The sequence below is a fragment of the Cygnus olor genome, chromosome 1, assembly GCF_009769625.2.
Source record: "Cygnus olor isolate bCygOlo1 chromosome 1, bCygOlo1.pri.v2, whole genome shotgun sequence".
Taxonomy (NCBI): Eukaryota; Metazoa; Chordata; class Aves; order Anseriformes; family Anatidae; genus Cygnus; species Cygnus olor.
The window spans coordinates 99,468,219-99,484,171 of record NC_049169.1 but is presented as its reverse complement, the minus strand read 5'-3'; positions in this window follow the sequence as shown (position 1 = coordinate 99,484,171).

Here is a 15,953-nt window from a genome sequence, read left to right as displayed (position 1 = left end):
TGAGCAAAGATGCTAGAGATGTTTTCAGGGAAGAAGACCCCATTAAGATCCTATAAAAGGGCTGAAGGACAAGTGTGGAAATGGACAAATGGAAATGAAGAGAAAGAAACTCAGAGAGAGAACTGCAAGAAGCAGTGCTTCACGGAACATGTGCCATAAGAACAGCTGAGTGGTTGAATAAGAGCATTGGGCCAGAGTTGAAGAGGAGAGAAGCAAAGAGAAGTCTTTGCTCAGATCTAAACTGATGCAAACAGTAAAGTCATTCAATATATGGACTGGGTACCACCAGGGGAGAAATTTGAGAGACTGGAATAAAAGCAAGCAAGGGGTCCATCAGCAACAATCAGCCAGGATCATCAGTTCAGAATCTGACAGCCTTGCCATCAGAAGATGACTTGGTCACAGTGACAGGAACAAGGAGAGACTTCAAGGTCTAAATACACATTTTACCTATCAAGCAGGTGTTTGAGAGGAAGCAAATGGCCAGAAGAGGTAAGAAGCATAAAGCTAAACAGACTTCAACAAGGAGGAGAGGGTGAAAGTAGAGCCTGGTATTTAGAACTTGTATATTTCTTCCATGAAACAGTGAGGCAATTTATTTGGAGAGATTTATACTTTGTGGAGAGTAAAGAGGCTGTAGACAGTCTTTCTTATGCAAGTTACATTTGAGCCATTGGTGTCAGGTGGCACAGGAAGGGTTAACTTCAAGTCCCACTAAGCGGCTGTACAGCTGGTGAAATGCATCTGTCAACAGAACTATTACTGTCATCCCCAGATCAGCACAATGTCCTTGACCCTGGAGGTCAATGGAGAAGCACTAGCTGTTACACAGACAGAGCCGTCATGCTCCTGTGGGAGCAGAAAGGTTGGAAGACCAATTGAATCAGCTGGAGAAGTTCAACCATCCCTCCTCATCCCGTAGAGACACAGGTGGAGTGCAGTGCGATGAAGCTGTTCCAGCTCCTCTTCCCTTTGGAAAACTCAGTTTAAACACTCCCTTTCAAACAGACAAGAGTTATCTCGAGTTATTGCCATTCGTAGTTACTGTTACACACAAGGCTGGCATGTCATTTGTGGGTGCAAAGCCTGCACCAGACATTAAATGGAAGCAGGTTTGGGGTGGGGGTACATGGGTGGCACAGCTGGACAGGGGTTGTAGGACTGCAGCAGTGAAGAGCTGCAGGACAAGATGAAGAAGTCTGTACTTTTAAGCACAGGGAAGACAAGCACAAAGATGTCCTTTTCCAAAGTAACTGGTGGTATTCTCATCAAATTCAGCAATATTTTTTGCCATTTTGTTTGCAGTGCAGTCACAGTGACAACTTGTCAGTCATACTACAGATAGAAGGCTCTTACTGTCACGTGTCTCTGAAAGGATGTGAAGTCTTAAAGCTAAGATTTCATTAGAGAAAAATTTCATTAAACCTCCTCTGCTGATATATATATTGGCCTATAAGCCAGAGCTGTTCAATTGCCAGGCCTGGCAATTATAACCCAGCTTAGCTGAAATATTATCTAAGTTGCATTTTCAAAGGGGTGATTGACAGCGGGAGAGCAGTATTTCTCTCAGTATTTGAATATGTTAGCATGGAAGGGAGATGAGAGACAGAGGAAGCAGAAAGGTTGGAAAAGTTTAAAGGAAAGGAAAAAACTATCAGGTTCTACATTTCTTCTAAACTGATTGTGAAGTGGTCATCTGGCAGAATGTTGTTCAGCTTGTAGAAGCACATGCCCTCTTGCTCTGCTAACTCAGCCACCACACACACACCTTTTTTCTCTCTTTTGAGGAAACCTACATTAGTAAGACATTTTTCGTGTTACTTATGTCTGAGACAACCTCCCACTGAGCTCTGTGCACAGACAGGACTATACTGTTTTGTTTGTCTCCAGGATTTGGAAATCTTGCAGTGTTCGTGAAGTTAGCTCAGTACTCACAGCAGGTGGAAGTTCCCAGACCCAGAACAGCTGTGCACAGCCTTGATCTTCAGGTTTTCACACACAGTCCTCAACCTCCCTGCCCAAAGCTCCTTTCCCCTTCCCCCCCCCCCCCCCCCCCCTTTTTTTTTTAATGCAGAAAGCACTAACCCTCTGGCCTGGCTAGGCCCCAGCTATCAGATTCCACTGGAGGAATTTTGGGCACGAAGCTTCACAGGGCAAACAGGTCTCCTGCCCTCCCTGAATGTCTCTCCCTCCCTCCCTCCCTCTCTCTCTGTCACTGAGAATCCACCCTTATCCACTACAGCGGGGACGATATTTTTGAATTGTGTTTATTTGTTGGCACCCTGGTGTGAAAGCGCTTCCCATCAACTGCATATTAATCTTGTCAGCAGTTTGTGAGCATTTTCCTCCCTCTCTGCCCTAACTAATTTATGACTTTTGGGTCTCTTGCTCCCTTCCATCCCCACCTCCCACTGTAATTAAAGATAAATTAATCTTTCTGATTTCTGTTAAAGTGACTCCAACCATGTCAAAATGGTAATAAAGGGACTACTTTAGCCCTAGTAGAAGGAAGAGTTCACTAGGAAGAGTGAATTCAGGCAAGTTGTAAATTGACTTTTAGAAAAACTTGTAATATTATAGATATCTAGCCATTACAGGTTCAGAGTATCTTTGAAAGTCCTGGGCCATTTGACACTGCACTTTTTCCATTGATCCATAGCCACTGGTTGGAAGCTCTGCTGCGTTTTCCTTATCTTGAAATCCCCAGAGACACTGCAAACACCCAAGACTGTATTTTCCTTTATCTTGGAATCTTTGAGGCCATTAGTTATATTCATTTATGCAGCCTTTTGTCACTGTATCCACGGACACATTAATGCTTCTGTTAATTGATTAACTAAACATGCTCAGACATTTTTTGCAATCCCCAACTCTTGGTCCTTATTTCTTGGATACATAGCCCACAGAGTTTTTTGGGGGAGCTGAATCAAATTGAGTTGCAATGACCAATCTTCCTCAGGAAAAGGCACTCTTAGAAGCTCTCTGGTAGATGGGGGGGAAGTACAAATGGTGTGATGCTGTTAATAGCACAGCATATGGGAACATAGACTTGTTGGAATTATAGAACAGGTAACTAAGAGAGCCCAGCTGCAGAGGAAGTACACCTCCCCACTATCATCACCCTTGCTGCTGAGAGGAAGGAGGCCCCATTGATAGCATGGAAGGGTGGAACTAGCAGCAACCCCATTCTTTTTTTCACTCATTCTATAGACACACAGACACAGACACAGATTTCTAGGTTGGAAGAGACCTCAAGATCATCGAGTCCAACCTCCGACCTAACACTAAGTACTCCACTAAACCATATCACTAAGCTCTACATCTAAACGTCTTTTAAAGACCTCCAGGGATGGTGACTCCACCACCTCCCTGGGCAGCCCGTTCCAATGCTTAATAACCCTTTCGGTAAAGAAGTACTTCCTAACATCCAACCTAAAACTCCCCTGTCGCAACTTTCGCCCATTCCCCCTCGTCCTGTCACCAGGCACGTGGGAGAACAGACCAACCCCCACCTCTCTACAGCCTCCTTTAAGGTAACTGTAGAGAGCGATAAGGTCGCCCCTGAGCCTTCTCTTCTCCAGGCTGAACAAGCCCAGCTCCCTCAGCCGCTCCTCGTAAGACTTGTTCTCCAGACCCCTCACCAGCTTGGTCGCCCTTCTCTGGACTTGCTCGAGCACGTCCATGTCCTTCCTGTAGCGAGGGGCCCAAAACTGAACACAGTACTCAAGGTGCGGCCTCACCAGAGCCGAGTACAGGGGCACAATCACTTCCCTAGACCTGCTGGCCACACTGCTTCTTATACAGGCCAGGATGCTGTTGGCCTTCTTGGCCACCTGAGCACACTGCTGGCTCATATTCAGCCGACTATCAACCAATACTCCCAGGTCCTTCTCTGCCAGGCAGCTTTCCAGCCACTCATCTCCCAGCCTGTAGCTCTGCTTGGGGTTGTTGCGCCCCAGGTGCAGGACCCGGCACTTGGCCTTGTTGAACTTCATACAGTTGACCTCAGCCCATCGGTCCAGCCTATCCAGATCCTCCTGCAGAGCCTTCCTGCCCTCGAGCAGATCGACACACGCACTTAGCTTGGTGTCATCTGCAAACTTACTGAGGGTGCACTGGACGCCCTCATCCAGATCATCGATAAAGATATTAAAGAGGACCGGCCCCAGTACCGAGCCCTGGGGGACACCACTAGTGACCAGCCTCCAACCAGATTTGACTCCATTCACCACAACTCTCTGGGCCCGGCCATCCAGCCAGTTTCTAACCCAGCGAAGCGTACGCCAGTCCAAGCCCCGAGCAGCCAGTTTCTTGAGGAGAATGTTGTGGGGAATGGTGTCAAAAGCCTTACTGAGGTCAAGGTAAACCACATCCACAGCCTTTCCCTCATCCACCAAGCGCGTCACTTTGTCATAGAAGGAGATCAGGTTCGTCAAGCAGGACCTGCCTTTCATAAACCCATGCTGACTGGGCCTGATCGCCTGCTTGCCCTGCAAGTGCCGCGTGATGACCCTCAAGATAATCTGCTCCATGAGCTTTCCTGGCACTGACGTCAAACTGACAGGCCTATAGTTCCCCGGGTCTGCCCTCCGGCCCTTCTTATAGATGGGCGTCACATTGGCTGGCCGCCAGTCAACTGGGACCTCCCCCGATAGCCAGGACTGCCGATAAATGATGGAAAGCGGCTCGGCCAGCTCCTCCGCCAGTTCTTTCAGTACCCTCGGGTGCATCCCATCCGGCCCCATCGACTTGCGCACATCCAAGCTCCGTAGCAGGTCGCCAACCATTTCCTCGTGAATAGCGAAGGCCACATCCTGCTCCCCATCCCCTTCCACCAGCTATAGTTGCTTCTCATCAGCTGCTCTGGCCTTTTGCTTCCTTGGGCTAGTGAAGGTTTGTGTGCTCACGTGTGTGGACCAAGACAGGTCCTGGACCCACTACCAAAAAACTCACCTCTATCTAGGATGGAAACTGCCTGCTTGAAACAAGCTCTAGCTGATTAAAAATGGAGCTGCTTCCTTATATAGCATCCCAGGCTATATTTACCATCTTATTTTGCCAGGAACCTGGCCAAATATCCCAGCCAAATCCAGAGTTGTGGGCCATACCTTCCAGTTCCTCCCTGATAAGAGCCCCAGTTACCTGAAAATCTCTCAGCATGTAGTCTCAGCCTTCCCTGCCTACAACACGGAGGCTTCTCTGAATTACAGAATCACAGATTCATAGGAAAGTTGGAAGGGACCTAAAAGAATCATCAAGTTCAACTCTTGGCTTCACACAGGACCACCCCAAAAAATCAGACCACATGTCCAAATGTAAGCATTGTCCAAATGCTTCTTGAACTCTGGCAGGCTTGGTGCCGTGACCACTTCCCCAGGGAGTCTGTTCCAGTGCTTGACCACCCTCTGGGTGCAGACCCTTTTCCTAACACCCAGCCTGACCCTCTCCTGTCCCAGCTCCATGCCATTCCCTCACATCCTGTCACAGTTCACCACAGAGCAGAGCTCAGTGCCTGTCCCTCCGCTCCCCTCATGAGGGAGCTGCAGGCCGCCATGAAGCCTTCCCTCAGTCTCCTCTTTTCTGAACTGAATAAACCAAGGGACCTCAGCTGCTCCTCATACATCTTCCCCTCTTAGACCCTTTACCATTTTCATAGCTCTCCTTTGGACACTCTCTGATCGTTCTACATCTTTCTTGTATTGTGGTGCCCAAAACTGCACACAGTACTCAAGGTGAGGCTACACCAGCACGGAGTAGAATGGGACAACCACTTCCCTCAATCAGCTGGCCATGTCGTGCTTGATGCACCCCAGGGTACATTTGGCCCTTTTGGCTGCCAGGGCACACTGTTGACTCATATGCAACTTGCCATTGTCCAAAACCCCAGATCCCTTACTGTGGGGCTGTTCTTCAGCCTCTTGTCCCCCATCCTGTACATATATATTATGCCTGTCTGGGAGCTAATTAAATGTCTTCTGTAGCTGTTTGACATTCATACAATGGTAGTAACTCAGCCTTTACCATCTACATCAGGGTGTGACTTTAGCAGGAACACGGCCATTATGCTGTAATGTTTCATACTTTCATTATTTGTGAAGCATATTGCTGTTATGTGCTAGGGAGGGAGCTATACTTGGGGAAAAAAAATCTACAGAGATGGAAGTATGAAGTCAGTACTTTCCTTCTTAAAGAGTATCTTCCTGAGACTGCACATCCCCAGGGTCCTGAGATTTTTGTCAGCTGCCTATTACACTACAACTTTGTTGCTTGTGACCCAGAATAGCCAGGATCAACCTGCACAAAAGATTCCCTCGTCCCTGTGTCCTTTCCCCACTGATGTTAGTGAAGGTGTTTTGACAAATCCAGACCACGAATCTCCAGATCTTATTTGTCCTTTCCCCATCCTGGGGTCCAAAATTACACAGATCTGTCAGCCTTTTTGGTACGCAATATAAATTGTTTATATGATTAATGTTTCAGGAAGAGAGATGGCTATAGGATAGAAGGGAAAGAAGGAACTTTTATGTGGCAGAAGGAAAGTGGACAATGGTTCATATTTATATGTTGAGCTGTCTGCAGCAAGAATACTTAGTGATGCTGGCTGACAGATATTTTATAAGAATTTGATATTGCTAAGCACTTTATCACTGCTGTTCTGTATTTGTATTTCTATTATCTTTACAAAGCCTTTCACAGCAGGCAAATAGGTATCATCCAAAACTGAGAAGCCAATGGCTCAGCTGAAAAGTTAGCACCTTTGTTCTTGGAGACTTAAAGTAAACTCTTTTTCTCTTTGTAGACCATGTTTTCCCTACCACAGAGTGGAGCTGTCTGCTTCAGACAAGCTCTGCCTTCGTTGGAATATCAAGAGAAAGATCATGCTAAACACTGAAAAGTGCAGCAAGGTTAGTAACTTGTACTGATTAAAGATTAGAAATACAACAGGCAGAGGACGCATTATGTGCTAGGTGCTTTAAATTTGAGTAATTCCATCATCTGTGCTCTTTCTATATAGATTTCACCTGCTTCTTGTCCAAATGCTGGTCTCCTCTCTCTACTGACAGAGGTACATCCATCTCTTATGAGCTTTGTTAGTGACTGCTACCAAATTTACAGCATTTGCAAATGTGCCACTTTATTATTTATGTCAGCATCAAGCTGGTTAGGATTAGTAAGACTTTGTGTACCCTAGGTCTGCAGCTATTTCTCTTATTTCTGTTAATAGGTCCTGCATAAAAGGTTTTGCCAAAGTCTAAAAAGTGTAAAATTGATGACATAATCGTGGGAGAGTCAATGGGAATATTAAGGAGGATTAGGATACTATCAACAAATCAGGTTCTAAGTATTGTTCTGCTGGGCAACGAGTGTTTTCAATTAATTTGTAATTAAATAAGGGAAGCAATTTAGTGAAGTCAGAGAGATATTCCAGCAAATGGTTTATCTCATCAGTCTGAACCTCACATTCCTCCAGAACAGGATCATTGTTTAGATCTTGGACATGTTACATGATCCAACCTATAGGAGTAATTTAATAAAACATCAATATTTTCCTTCTATTAACCCTCAGTCTCATGCTGAATTGAGAGAGCAGCCTCTGCCTCCCTTCACAGTCCCCGTAAGATCTGCACCCTCTTTAACTTGTTGGACAGGTGTTATCACTAAGCAGCCTGGGGCTTTCAAACATAGACAAGCCAGGACAGCAAGCCAGCAGTGATACATGGAGGCATGGAGACGTGGCAAGGGAGAGGAGGGACAGATAGAGAGGACTGAGAATAACAAAGGGGAAATGTGTTCTGCTTTCACAAAAGAAAATAGTGTCACATGAAGAGATTTCCAACAAAGATAATGGAATTTGCTCATATTTTCTCAAAATACTCTTTAGAAAATCCTTTCTTCAATCAGACACACAATTACAAGGTAGTATAAGAGGACCTGAGAAGAGATGAGCAATTCCAGATGGGGTTCCAGCAGGGATTTGTTGACTGTTTAAAGGGCTTAGTGCAACAGCTGGGCACATTTTGCGTATGACCAAAAATAAGAGTACAAATGAATGCTGATGTTCAGACATCTGGCCTTACAGCTATTGTTCTTGTGGTCTTTTTTTTTTCCTCATAGCAAAAGTTATTCCAAGAAGGAGATTGAGGGGGGAAAAAAATATGACTTGAGGGAAAAAGCACCAAGAGAAGAGATTTAGGAGATAATTAAGAGGTAGACTAAGAAAGAAAACTACAATGAGATGTGGAAAGAGTATAAGGAGATATAAGAGTATAAGAGTGAGAGATGAAACAGATAGAGAACTGAAGAATTAAAATGGTGGGGACAAGGAATTGGGGAAGGGATTGAATGGAGGAGGAAACTAGGCAAGCGGAGGGTTGAAGAGAGTACCAGACCATAACTATGTTGTCAATGACTTACTGCAAATGCTGATACAGAAAGAAAGATATTGACATCTTTGTTATAGATTTCTTCTTTTCTGGGTCTCCCTTCCCTTCTCTGTCCCTAGTCTGCCCTGATCATGTGATACTCATGATAAAACACTTGTTCGGAAAAAAAATCAACAAAAAATAATAATAATTGAAAAAATGAAATTATGAACTTTTTATTTTGCTAATATTTAATATCTTCTGCTAAATTTATTTATTTTAGAATCTCTAGAGGTACTAAAGTTTGAAAGGAAAATGTGGCCCTGTTAGAGGGAATACCTTTTGAATCAGGAGTGTTCCTTTTCTCTCCTTGTGAAAGCTATCAGAGCTTGGCCAAGTTGGAAAGATTTCATTTTGACATGCACAAGTCAAAGCTGTGCAGCTGAAGTCACCAAGGATTTTGTGAATGCTCTGCATGCATAAGAAGTCAAGTAGGATGTTACTGATAGACACTGCTCCTGGAATGAACAGTGGTAGGAGGGATTCTCTCAGGACTGCTACAATGTGCAACTCAGAAAACGTGGTGAAGAGGACGTACTGAATGGAACTGGATATGGAGCAGAGAGGGAAGAAATAAAAACAAATTGATATACTGAGCAGGAAATTGACTTTAGTATAGAAACTGCAAACTTGAGTTCTGCAGATAATGTTCAGGACAGGGATCTGAGGAAAAGTGGGGGCTACATTGAGGAGGAGGCATGTGAGGAGGAAATACTCAGTTTCAAGAGAAGGCTGAAGCAACAGTTTGTATTGCAAACCTGTTGGATGAAGAGGTGTGGCAGGAAAGAGATCAGAGCTAGTGGGGGCTCTGTCCAGTTAAAGGAGCTGGACTAGAGAAACCCAGAGGCCAGAGAGGGAGCAGCAAATATGGAAGGCAGAAAAGAGAGTGAAAGCCAAGGCTGGATGAAGAGCCTGAGAACCTGGTGTGGTATGAGGAGACAGAGAGTTTGAGAGCCACAGGTGGGGAGAAATTAGTGTAAACTCAGAGTGACACAAGAAACAGTTTGGTAAGGGAACTGGGCAATGTTAGTGACACACATCAGGGAAGGGAATCAGTGACAAGCTGAGCAAGGCAGGGATGGGGAGAAGGGAATGAACTACATGTGTCTAAGGATGGAGAAAAGAGAGAGCTGCAGCAAGGACCAGAGAATAGAGGTGGGGTAAAAGGAACATGGCTTTTCTGGTGCAGACAGAGGGGATCCCCTTTGATCACAGTCCCCATTGGAGCAGAGTCCAGATCTCCCCTGCCATGGAGTCTCTCCAAAAGCCAATAGTATGTGATAGTACGAATAGAATGACTTCATCCCTTTCTAATGCTCACCCATCTACCAAATAACAAACTTCTGCCATTACCAGTTATTCCAGCTAGCTCAAGTGACAGGGGCTGCTGAAAGTGATCTTAAGTTATCAGTTGTTAAGTTAAGGATGTCAGCCTACATAACTGGTTTATTTTTCTTCAAGTTCACCTTTCCTCTTTGAGGCCTAGGAACATAAACTCTGAAAAAAATATTTTAAGAGAATACTATTAAGCTGTTAAGGTCAAAGACTTCCAAGTTGTTGAAAATAAGGTCAGCATAGTGAGGTATGCATCATGTCAAAAGTATGAGGTTATGCTACTGTAAGAATTTAACTTTATTTTTCTTACAATCTCTTCTGTGATGTTATATTAGTTTCCATTTTGTATCTAACAGTGAACTCAATGTCAAGCTTGATTTTTAGTACCCTGAGACACAGTATTCAGTGTGTCTGGAAATGGATCCAACATTTAAAAAAAAAATTGTCTGAGCCCTTCTTCAGCTACACATCCTGCAAAGAAAATGTCAACAAACATCTCATATAACCTTTGGGGATTCTCTCTTTCTCTGGAAACTTCTCCTTTCCCTGCTCCGGCAGCCGTGGTTCACCCTGTCCCTCTCAAGCTCTGAGATGAACACTGACCTGAGGACTTAAATACTAAATACTGTTTGAAGAATCAGATCACATTTTTTAACGTCCATTTAGTAATGGCTCCTTATCTGAGTGTGGTTCAAGCAAGCCTAGCTTTTCTGCCCATCCCTGAAATAACTGTGTGCCACTATGTGTAATTTGCCTCTGAAGTTTTGAAAGAGATCACTTTCCTTCTGGAGAAACTGGGCAGGACTGGGTTACAGAACAATATGAAACTTCAGTCACATAAGAATTGCCTTGTTTGTGGTTGCTGGGGTTTTGTATTTAAAGGCTGCTTAACTCTAGGAGTGGAATACAGCCAGGGACTCGACTTGTTTATCTTTGTTTTGGTTGCACCAAAAACCTATAAATGAAACAGAAACCCCAGAAAAGGATTTCTGAGCTTAACTGCTGTTGAGTTTTTCCCCAGCTATACAGCCCCTAGCTTTTCCTCAGATAATTATGGAAGGCTTGATCCTCAGTCATGTATGAATTTTCTCCCTTGCAGAAGGGGAAAAAATAGTTCTCAAAATGAGCTCCACAAGGCCAGAGGAAGTGCTGTAGGAAACAATGCATGGAGCCCCAGTTATGGCTTAAGTAGGGCCTGGCTGGCATTTTTCACTCCCACTGTGGATGATAAATCCAGAAGAAACCATTCTGCACATCTGTGCTGGCCTCCAGCATAACACAAGGCATAGGACTTTCCTAAATTAGCTTATCTTCAAACTATAGCATTTGTTACAGGAGGAAAAAACATCCAATGTTGTCTGGAAGCTTTCCAGAGAAGGGCCGTTCATCATAACGTTTGCTAATTGTCTCCAGCCATTAGCTGCATTCCACACTAAATATGTGGGGCCTTGTTTCCAGGCTGAACTAGTCTGTCTTCACCTTCACCCACTGCAAATTACCATGCACTGTCTGCTATACTAAAATGGTCCCATTCTCCGTCTGCCTTACCTATCATGCCTGAGCATTTATTGAATGGGGTCATCTCTGCAACATAGCTCTGTGGAAAACAAAGCACTTGAACACAAGTCATGAATGATCCCTGCTTCTCCTCACCAAGGACTGCAGAGCACCGTTGAGAGAACTCATTTCTTTAAAGTCAATGGGGGTCCCTAGTGGTAAAGACACGATGACTTTCAAAACACTGAAAACAGTTTATAATTGAAACAGTCACTTAAAAATAGATCCACCTCATTGTCATGTGGGCGACTTAATTAAGTAGTGCAGAGCGTGTGCGGTCACTTACCTCAGATGATAGAAAAATCTGTATTAGTCCTTCACCCTAATGTGAATTTCCTGACCTGACAGATGGGGATTGAGTGTCTGTTTATGCCAGAGGAGTTTGCTAACATTTTTCCTCTAATTACTAATTATACCAGTGAAAGGGGCTTTACAGCCAGAGTCCTGGAAATGCGAAACTCGATCATCAGAGATTTGCAGGAAAGATGGAAGATTGATGTGTGACATCAAACAGCTGACAAGGAGGCCAGGGCAACCAGACGGACAGCAGCTGCTCCAAGGGGTTTTGAGATGGGGGGGCAGCTGCTCAGCAGGGCTGGGGGTCCATGGTGGCGCAGCATGGAGGGGGCTGAGCAATTTTAACAGTTTTGCCTTCATCCACTCTTTTCTTAGTTATTTCAGATATGAATGGGTCTAATCTCCCAGGGTTTGAGGCTGCGTGTGAGAGTGCGACTACCAACAGGTGGCCAGGAAGAGCAGCAGGGCTGAAGGCAGCTGCAGCCTGCAGCACAGTTTCCTCGTCTGGAGGAGATAGGAGTTGTGTATTCTTGTCAAGATGCACAAATTCCTGTTTAGAGGTCCAAAACCAGAATCAGTATGGCTCAAAAATACTCTGGTGATCTCCAGCTTGATGGTAGGATCAGCACATTTCCTGATTCTCCAGAAGATGCTTGGCCTAGGCTGGGTTGTGTTACTGTTGTGGTTTTACCCTGCTACGCAACTGAAATTCACCACAACCATTCTCTCACTCGCCCTCCTCAAAGGAAAAGGGGAGAAAATACAATGAAAAGGGCTCAAGGGTTGAGATAAGGACAAGGAGATCACTCATCACTCATTGTCACAGGCAAAACAGACTCAGCATAGGGAGATTAATGTAATTTATTGCCTATCACTAGAGCACTAAAACAGTGAGAAACTAAAAGCAAACTAAAAACACCTTCCCCCCCATCCACCCTATTCTATGTTCTCCTCTCCGAGTGGAGCAGTGGAACGAGCAATGGAGGCTACAGACAGTCCCTAACACTTCATCTCTGCCACTCCTTGACAGCCACTCTCTTCTGCTCCAACATGGGGTCCCTCCCACGGGATGCCGTCCTTCCCGAACTGAGCCTACAGGGGCTTCCCACAGGCAGCAGCTCTTCAAGAACTGATCCAATATGGGTCTATACCATGGGGTCCATCCATCAGGAGCAAACTGCTCCAGCACGGGTCCCCCACAGACAGCAGCTCCCCCCAGACCCCCTGCTCCTGCGGGGAATCCTCTCCACGGGCTGCAGCTCTGGCCCGGGGCCTGCCCCTGCAGGGGCTCTGCATGGGCCGCAGCCTCCTCCAGGCCACATCCACATGCTCCACCCGGGGCTCCTCCACGGGCTGCAGCGTGGAGATCTGCTCCATGTGGGACCCATGGGCTGCAGGGGGACAGCCTGCGCCACCAGGGGCCTCTCCACAGGCTGCAAGGGAACTTCTGCTCCGGCGCCTGAAGCACCTCCTGCCTCTCCTTCTTCACTGACCTTGGTGGTTGCAGGGCTGTTTCTCACTCCTCTCTCTCCCAGCTGCTGTTGCACTGCAGTTTTTTTCCTTTTCTTAAATATGCTCTCACAGAGGTGCAAACAATATTGCTTATTGACTTGGCCCTGACCAGCATTGGATCTCTTTTGGAGTTGGCTGGAGCTGGCTCTGATCTGACATGAGGCAGCTCCTGGACTCTTCTCACAGAGGCCACCCCTGCAACCCACCTGCTACCAAGCCCACACCATGTAAACCCAAGACAGTTACCTCTATTCTGTTAATGTCCATCAGGGTCGAGGCTGGTGCTACATTGCAGCAGTTGCACAACCTTGGTCTCCAGGTGTTCTGCCATGATGTCTGCCACTTCACGTGGCCTCCAGACCACCAGTTTTCTTGACATTATTGGGAATCACACAGATGAGCTTCTCCTACACACTCTGATTCCAGGCTGGACATCTCCTTCCAGTTACAGCTGATTTGCCAGTGTGACTATCTAGAAAGGACAGGAGACCTGACAGGTAAGTTAAACCACCATCTTGAATGACCCTGAGTAGACCTTCTGGAGAAGTTAAACCACCACCTTGAACAATATTCCCTGAGTGGACATAAGAGCCCTGGTGCTGGCACAGCTGCTTTTGCTCCCAGGATTATTTCCTGCTCACCAGTGTCACCATGAATAGGATTGATCATCATACCATGAGCCCCTATAACTATGCCAGCAAACTGCAGCCCAAATCCTGCCCAAATCTGCTATTCTAGAAAGCAAGAAAAGTAGGCACTAGAAATATATGATCTAGGAGCCTCCTAGGAAAATGAGAGAAAACAAGCTTTGTCCAGGAGAAGTAGGCATCTGTTTGATTTCTGTAATGCTTATTACAATTTTATTCTTGAAAGGCCCAAACTACTGGGATTTGGTTTCATATCCTATGAAAACAAAAGAAGCAAACAAACAAGAGTGAGCTGTGGTTATGAAAATTACTTTTAACTGGATGTAGGAGAATGGACAGCAGCTGTAATATATGAGCAGGATGTGTGACAACAGGAACTCTCTCACCAGTACAGTGAGCTGAATTTCAAACTGGTATAGAAAATAGCACACTGTGTATTAACACATAAATAAACTCTGCTGCCACCTAGCCAGTAACCAAGGTAGCTAACATTACCACAAACCCCATCTCAAGGTAACAAGTCTGCCTTTCACCAGACTTGACAGAATATTACAATAATTATGATTCAGAACTCTAGGTCATAAGTTTGATTTTAAATAACCAAATGATCACTGAGAACAAAACAGTGTCATGGTTCAACACTTACACTCTCATCCTTCTGTCTCTGGTCGGGGTGGGTAGCCAAGGGTAGTTGGAGGGATATCACAGGGGATAACTCTACAATACATATAATTCTCTTTCATGAAGGAGCTAAGTTATCTAAACTATTCTACCTGGGTAAGGCATGGTGTTCCATGTTGATATTTGCATGTCTATGCTTGCACTTTTCTTCTTGTAGATGGAAGGTAACGAGTATCTACTGACATAAAGGAGAACAGTCTTTCTACTTCATGGTGTGAAGAAAACTGCCATAAAGAAATTAGCCTGAGTTTTGTAGCTCCAGCTTTACAAATAAATAAATAAATAAATCAAAACCATACTGAAAATATGCATATTTAATGCTAAAACAAGCTTTGTGTCATCTTATTATATCTCTCTTTCTTCAAAATATGTTTTATACATACTATTGTACAGAAGTGTCCTATGCTTTCTAGGAAAAAAAAAAAAAAGGCTTTTTGAAGTACCTATCATCAAATCCTCATAAATATCCCATCAAGCAGCTGGGCAAGACAGTCCCAACTCGATCTCTATCAGACTAATTAGCTGTTCTTTTAAAAAGTCTAATGCAAATGATTTCCAGGGCTTCCCTCTAGGTCAGCAGCCTTTCAAAACTCAGTTAAAACATTGTATTTCTCCACTGACCTGAGGAAAACAAATAGATGAAAGTCTGTGCATAATGTTTCCTTCCTTTGCCAATTCTTTAAATTCCAAATACATAAGTGGACATCTAGAGCCCAGCACTGGAGGATGGGCAAACAAATGGGTTAAGGCAGGTCAAGGTACCTCAGTTTAATAAGACATTAAAAACATAGGGCAGCCCCTAACAGTAATATTGCTGTGCTCCACTAGTACCATGCCCCACCACCAGCATATTTGCACGGGCAGAACTGGAATTGTTTCCTCACAGCCTCAAGTGCCTGCCTTTCAGTACTTGGCCTTCTCGCCCTTCACACACTTTCAGCTGTATGGGCTGCTGTCTGTGTGTAGCAGCAGTGATACAGTGTGCCTCAGGCTTCTCATTTCAAGCTCCATCCCTCCTTTGTTTTCTTCATGCCTTCAAATCCCGTCCATAGATAAAATCAGGAATAGGAATGTACTCATTCTTTCAGAAAACCACACTGTTCCTGGCTAGTTGATGAAATAGTAAATGATGGCATAAATGCAGCCTTGAGGAGTGCCTCCCAAAGCCAAGCGGCATCATCAATAGTCCTTTCTTATGAAGATTTAGGCAAGAATTTGGTTTATGGCAGGATAAAGCTTTCTATCATTTTCCCATGTTTCTGAAAAGTAAAAACGACAGCACTTTCTACAGTGCTTAGCAGTAAAGATCTCCAAGTCTCTGATTTAAACAGCACCCTCTTATGTGTGGTGGATGAACTTCCTAATGCTTCATTGAAATCCATTAGAACGATTGGATGAGAAGTGCTGCCAATCATATCTGCTATGTGATGCTAATGCCCTCATTCTGGACAGAAGAGAACGGTAAGACAGTTCAGTCTGCCCTGTTTTGCCCCATTAGACA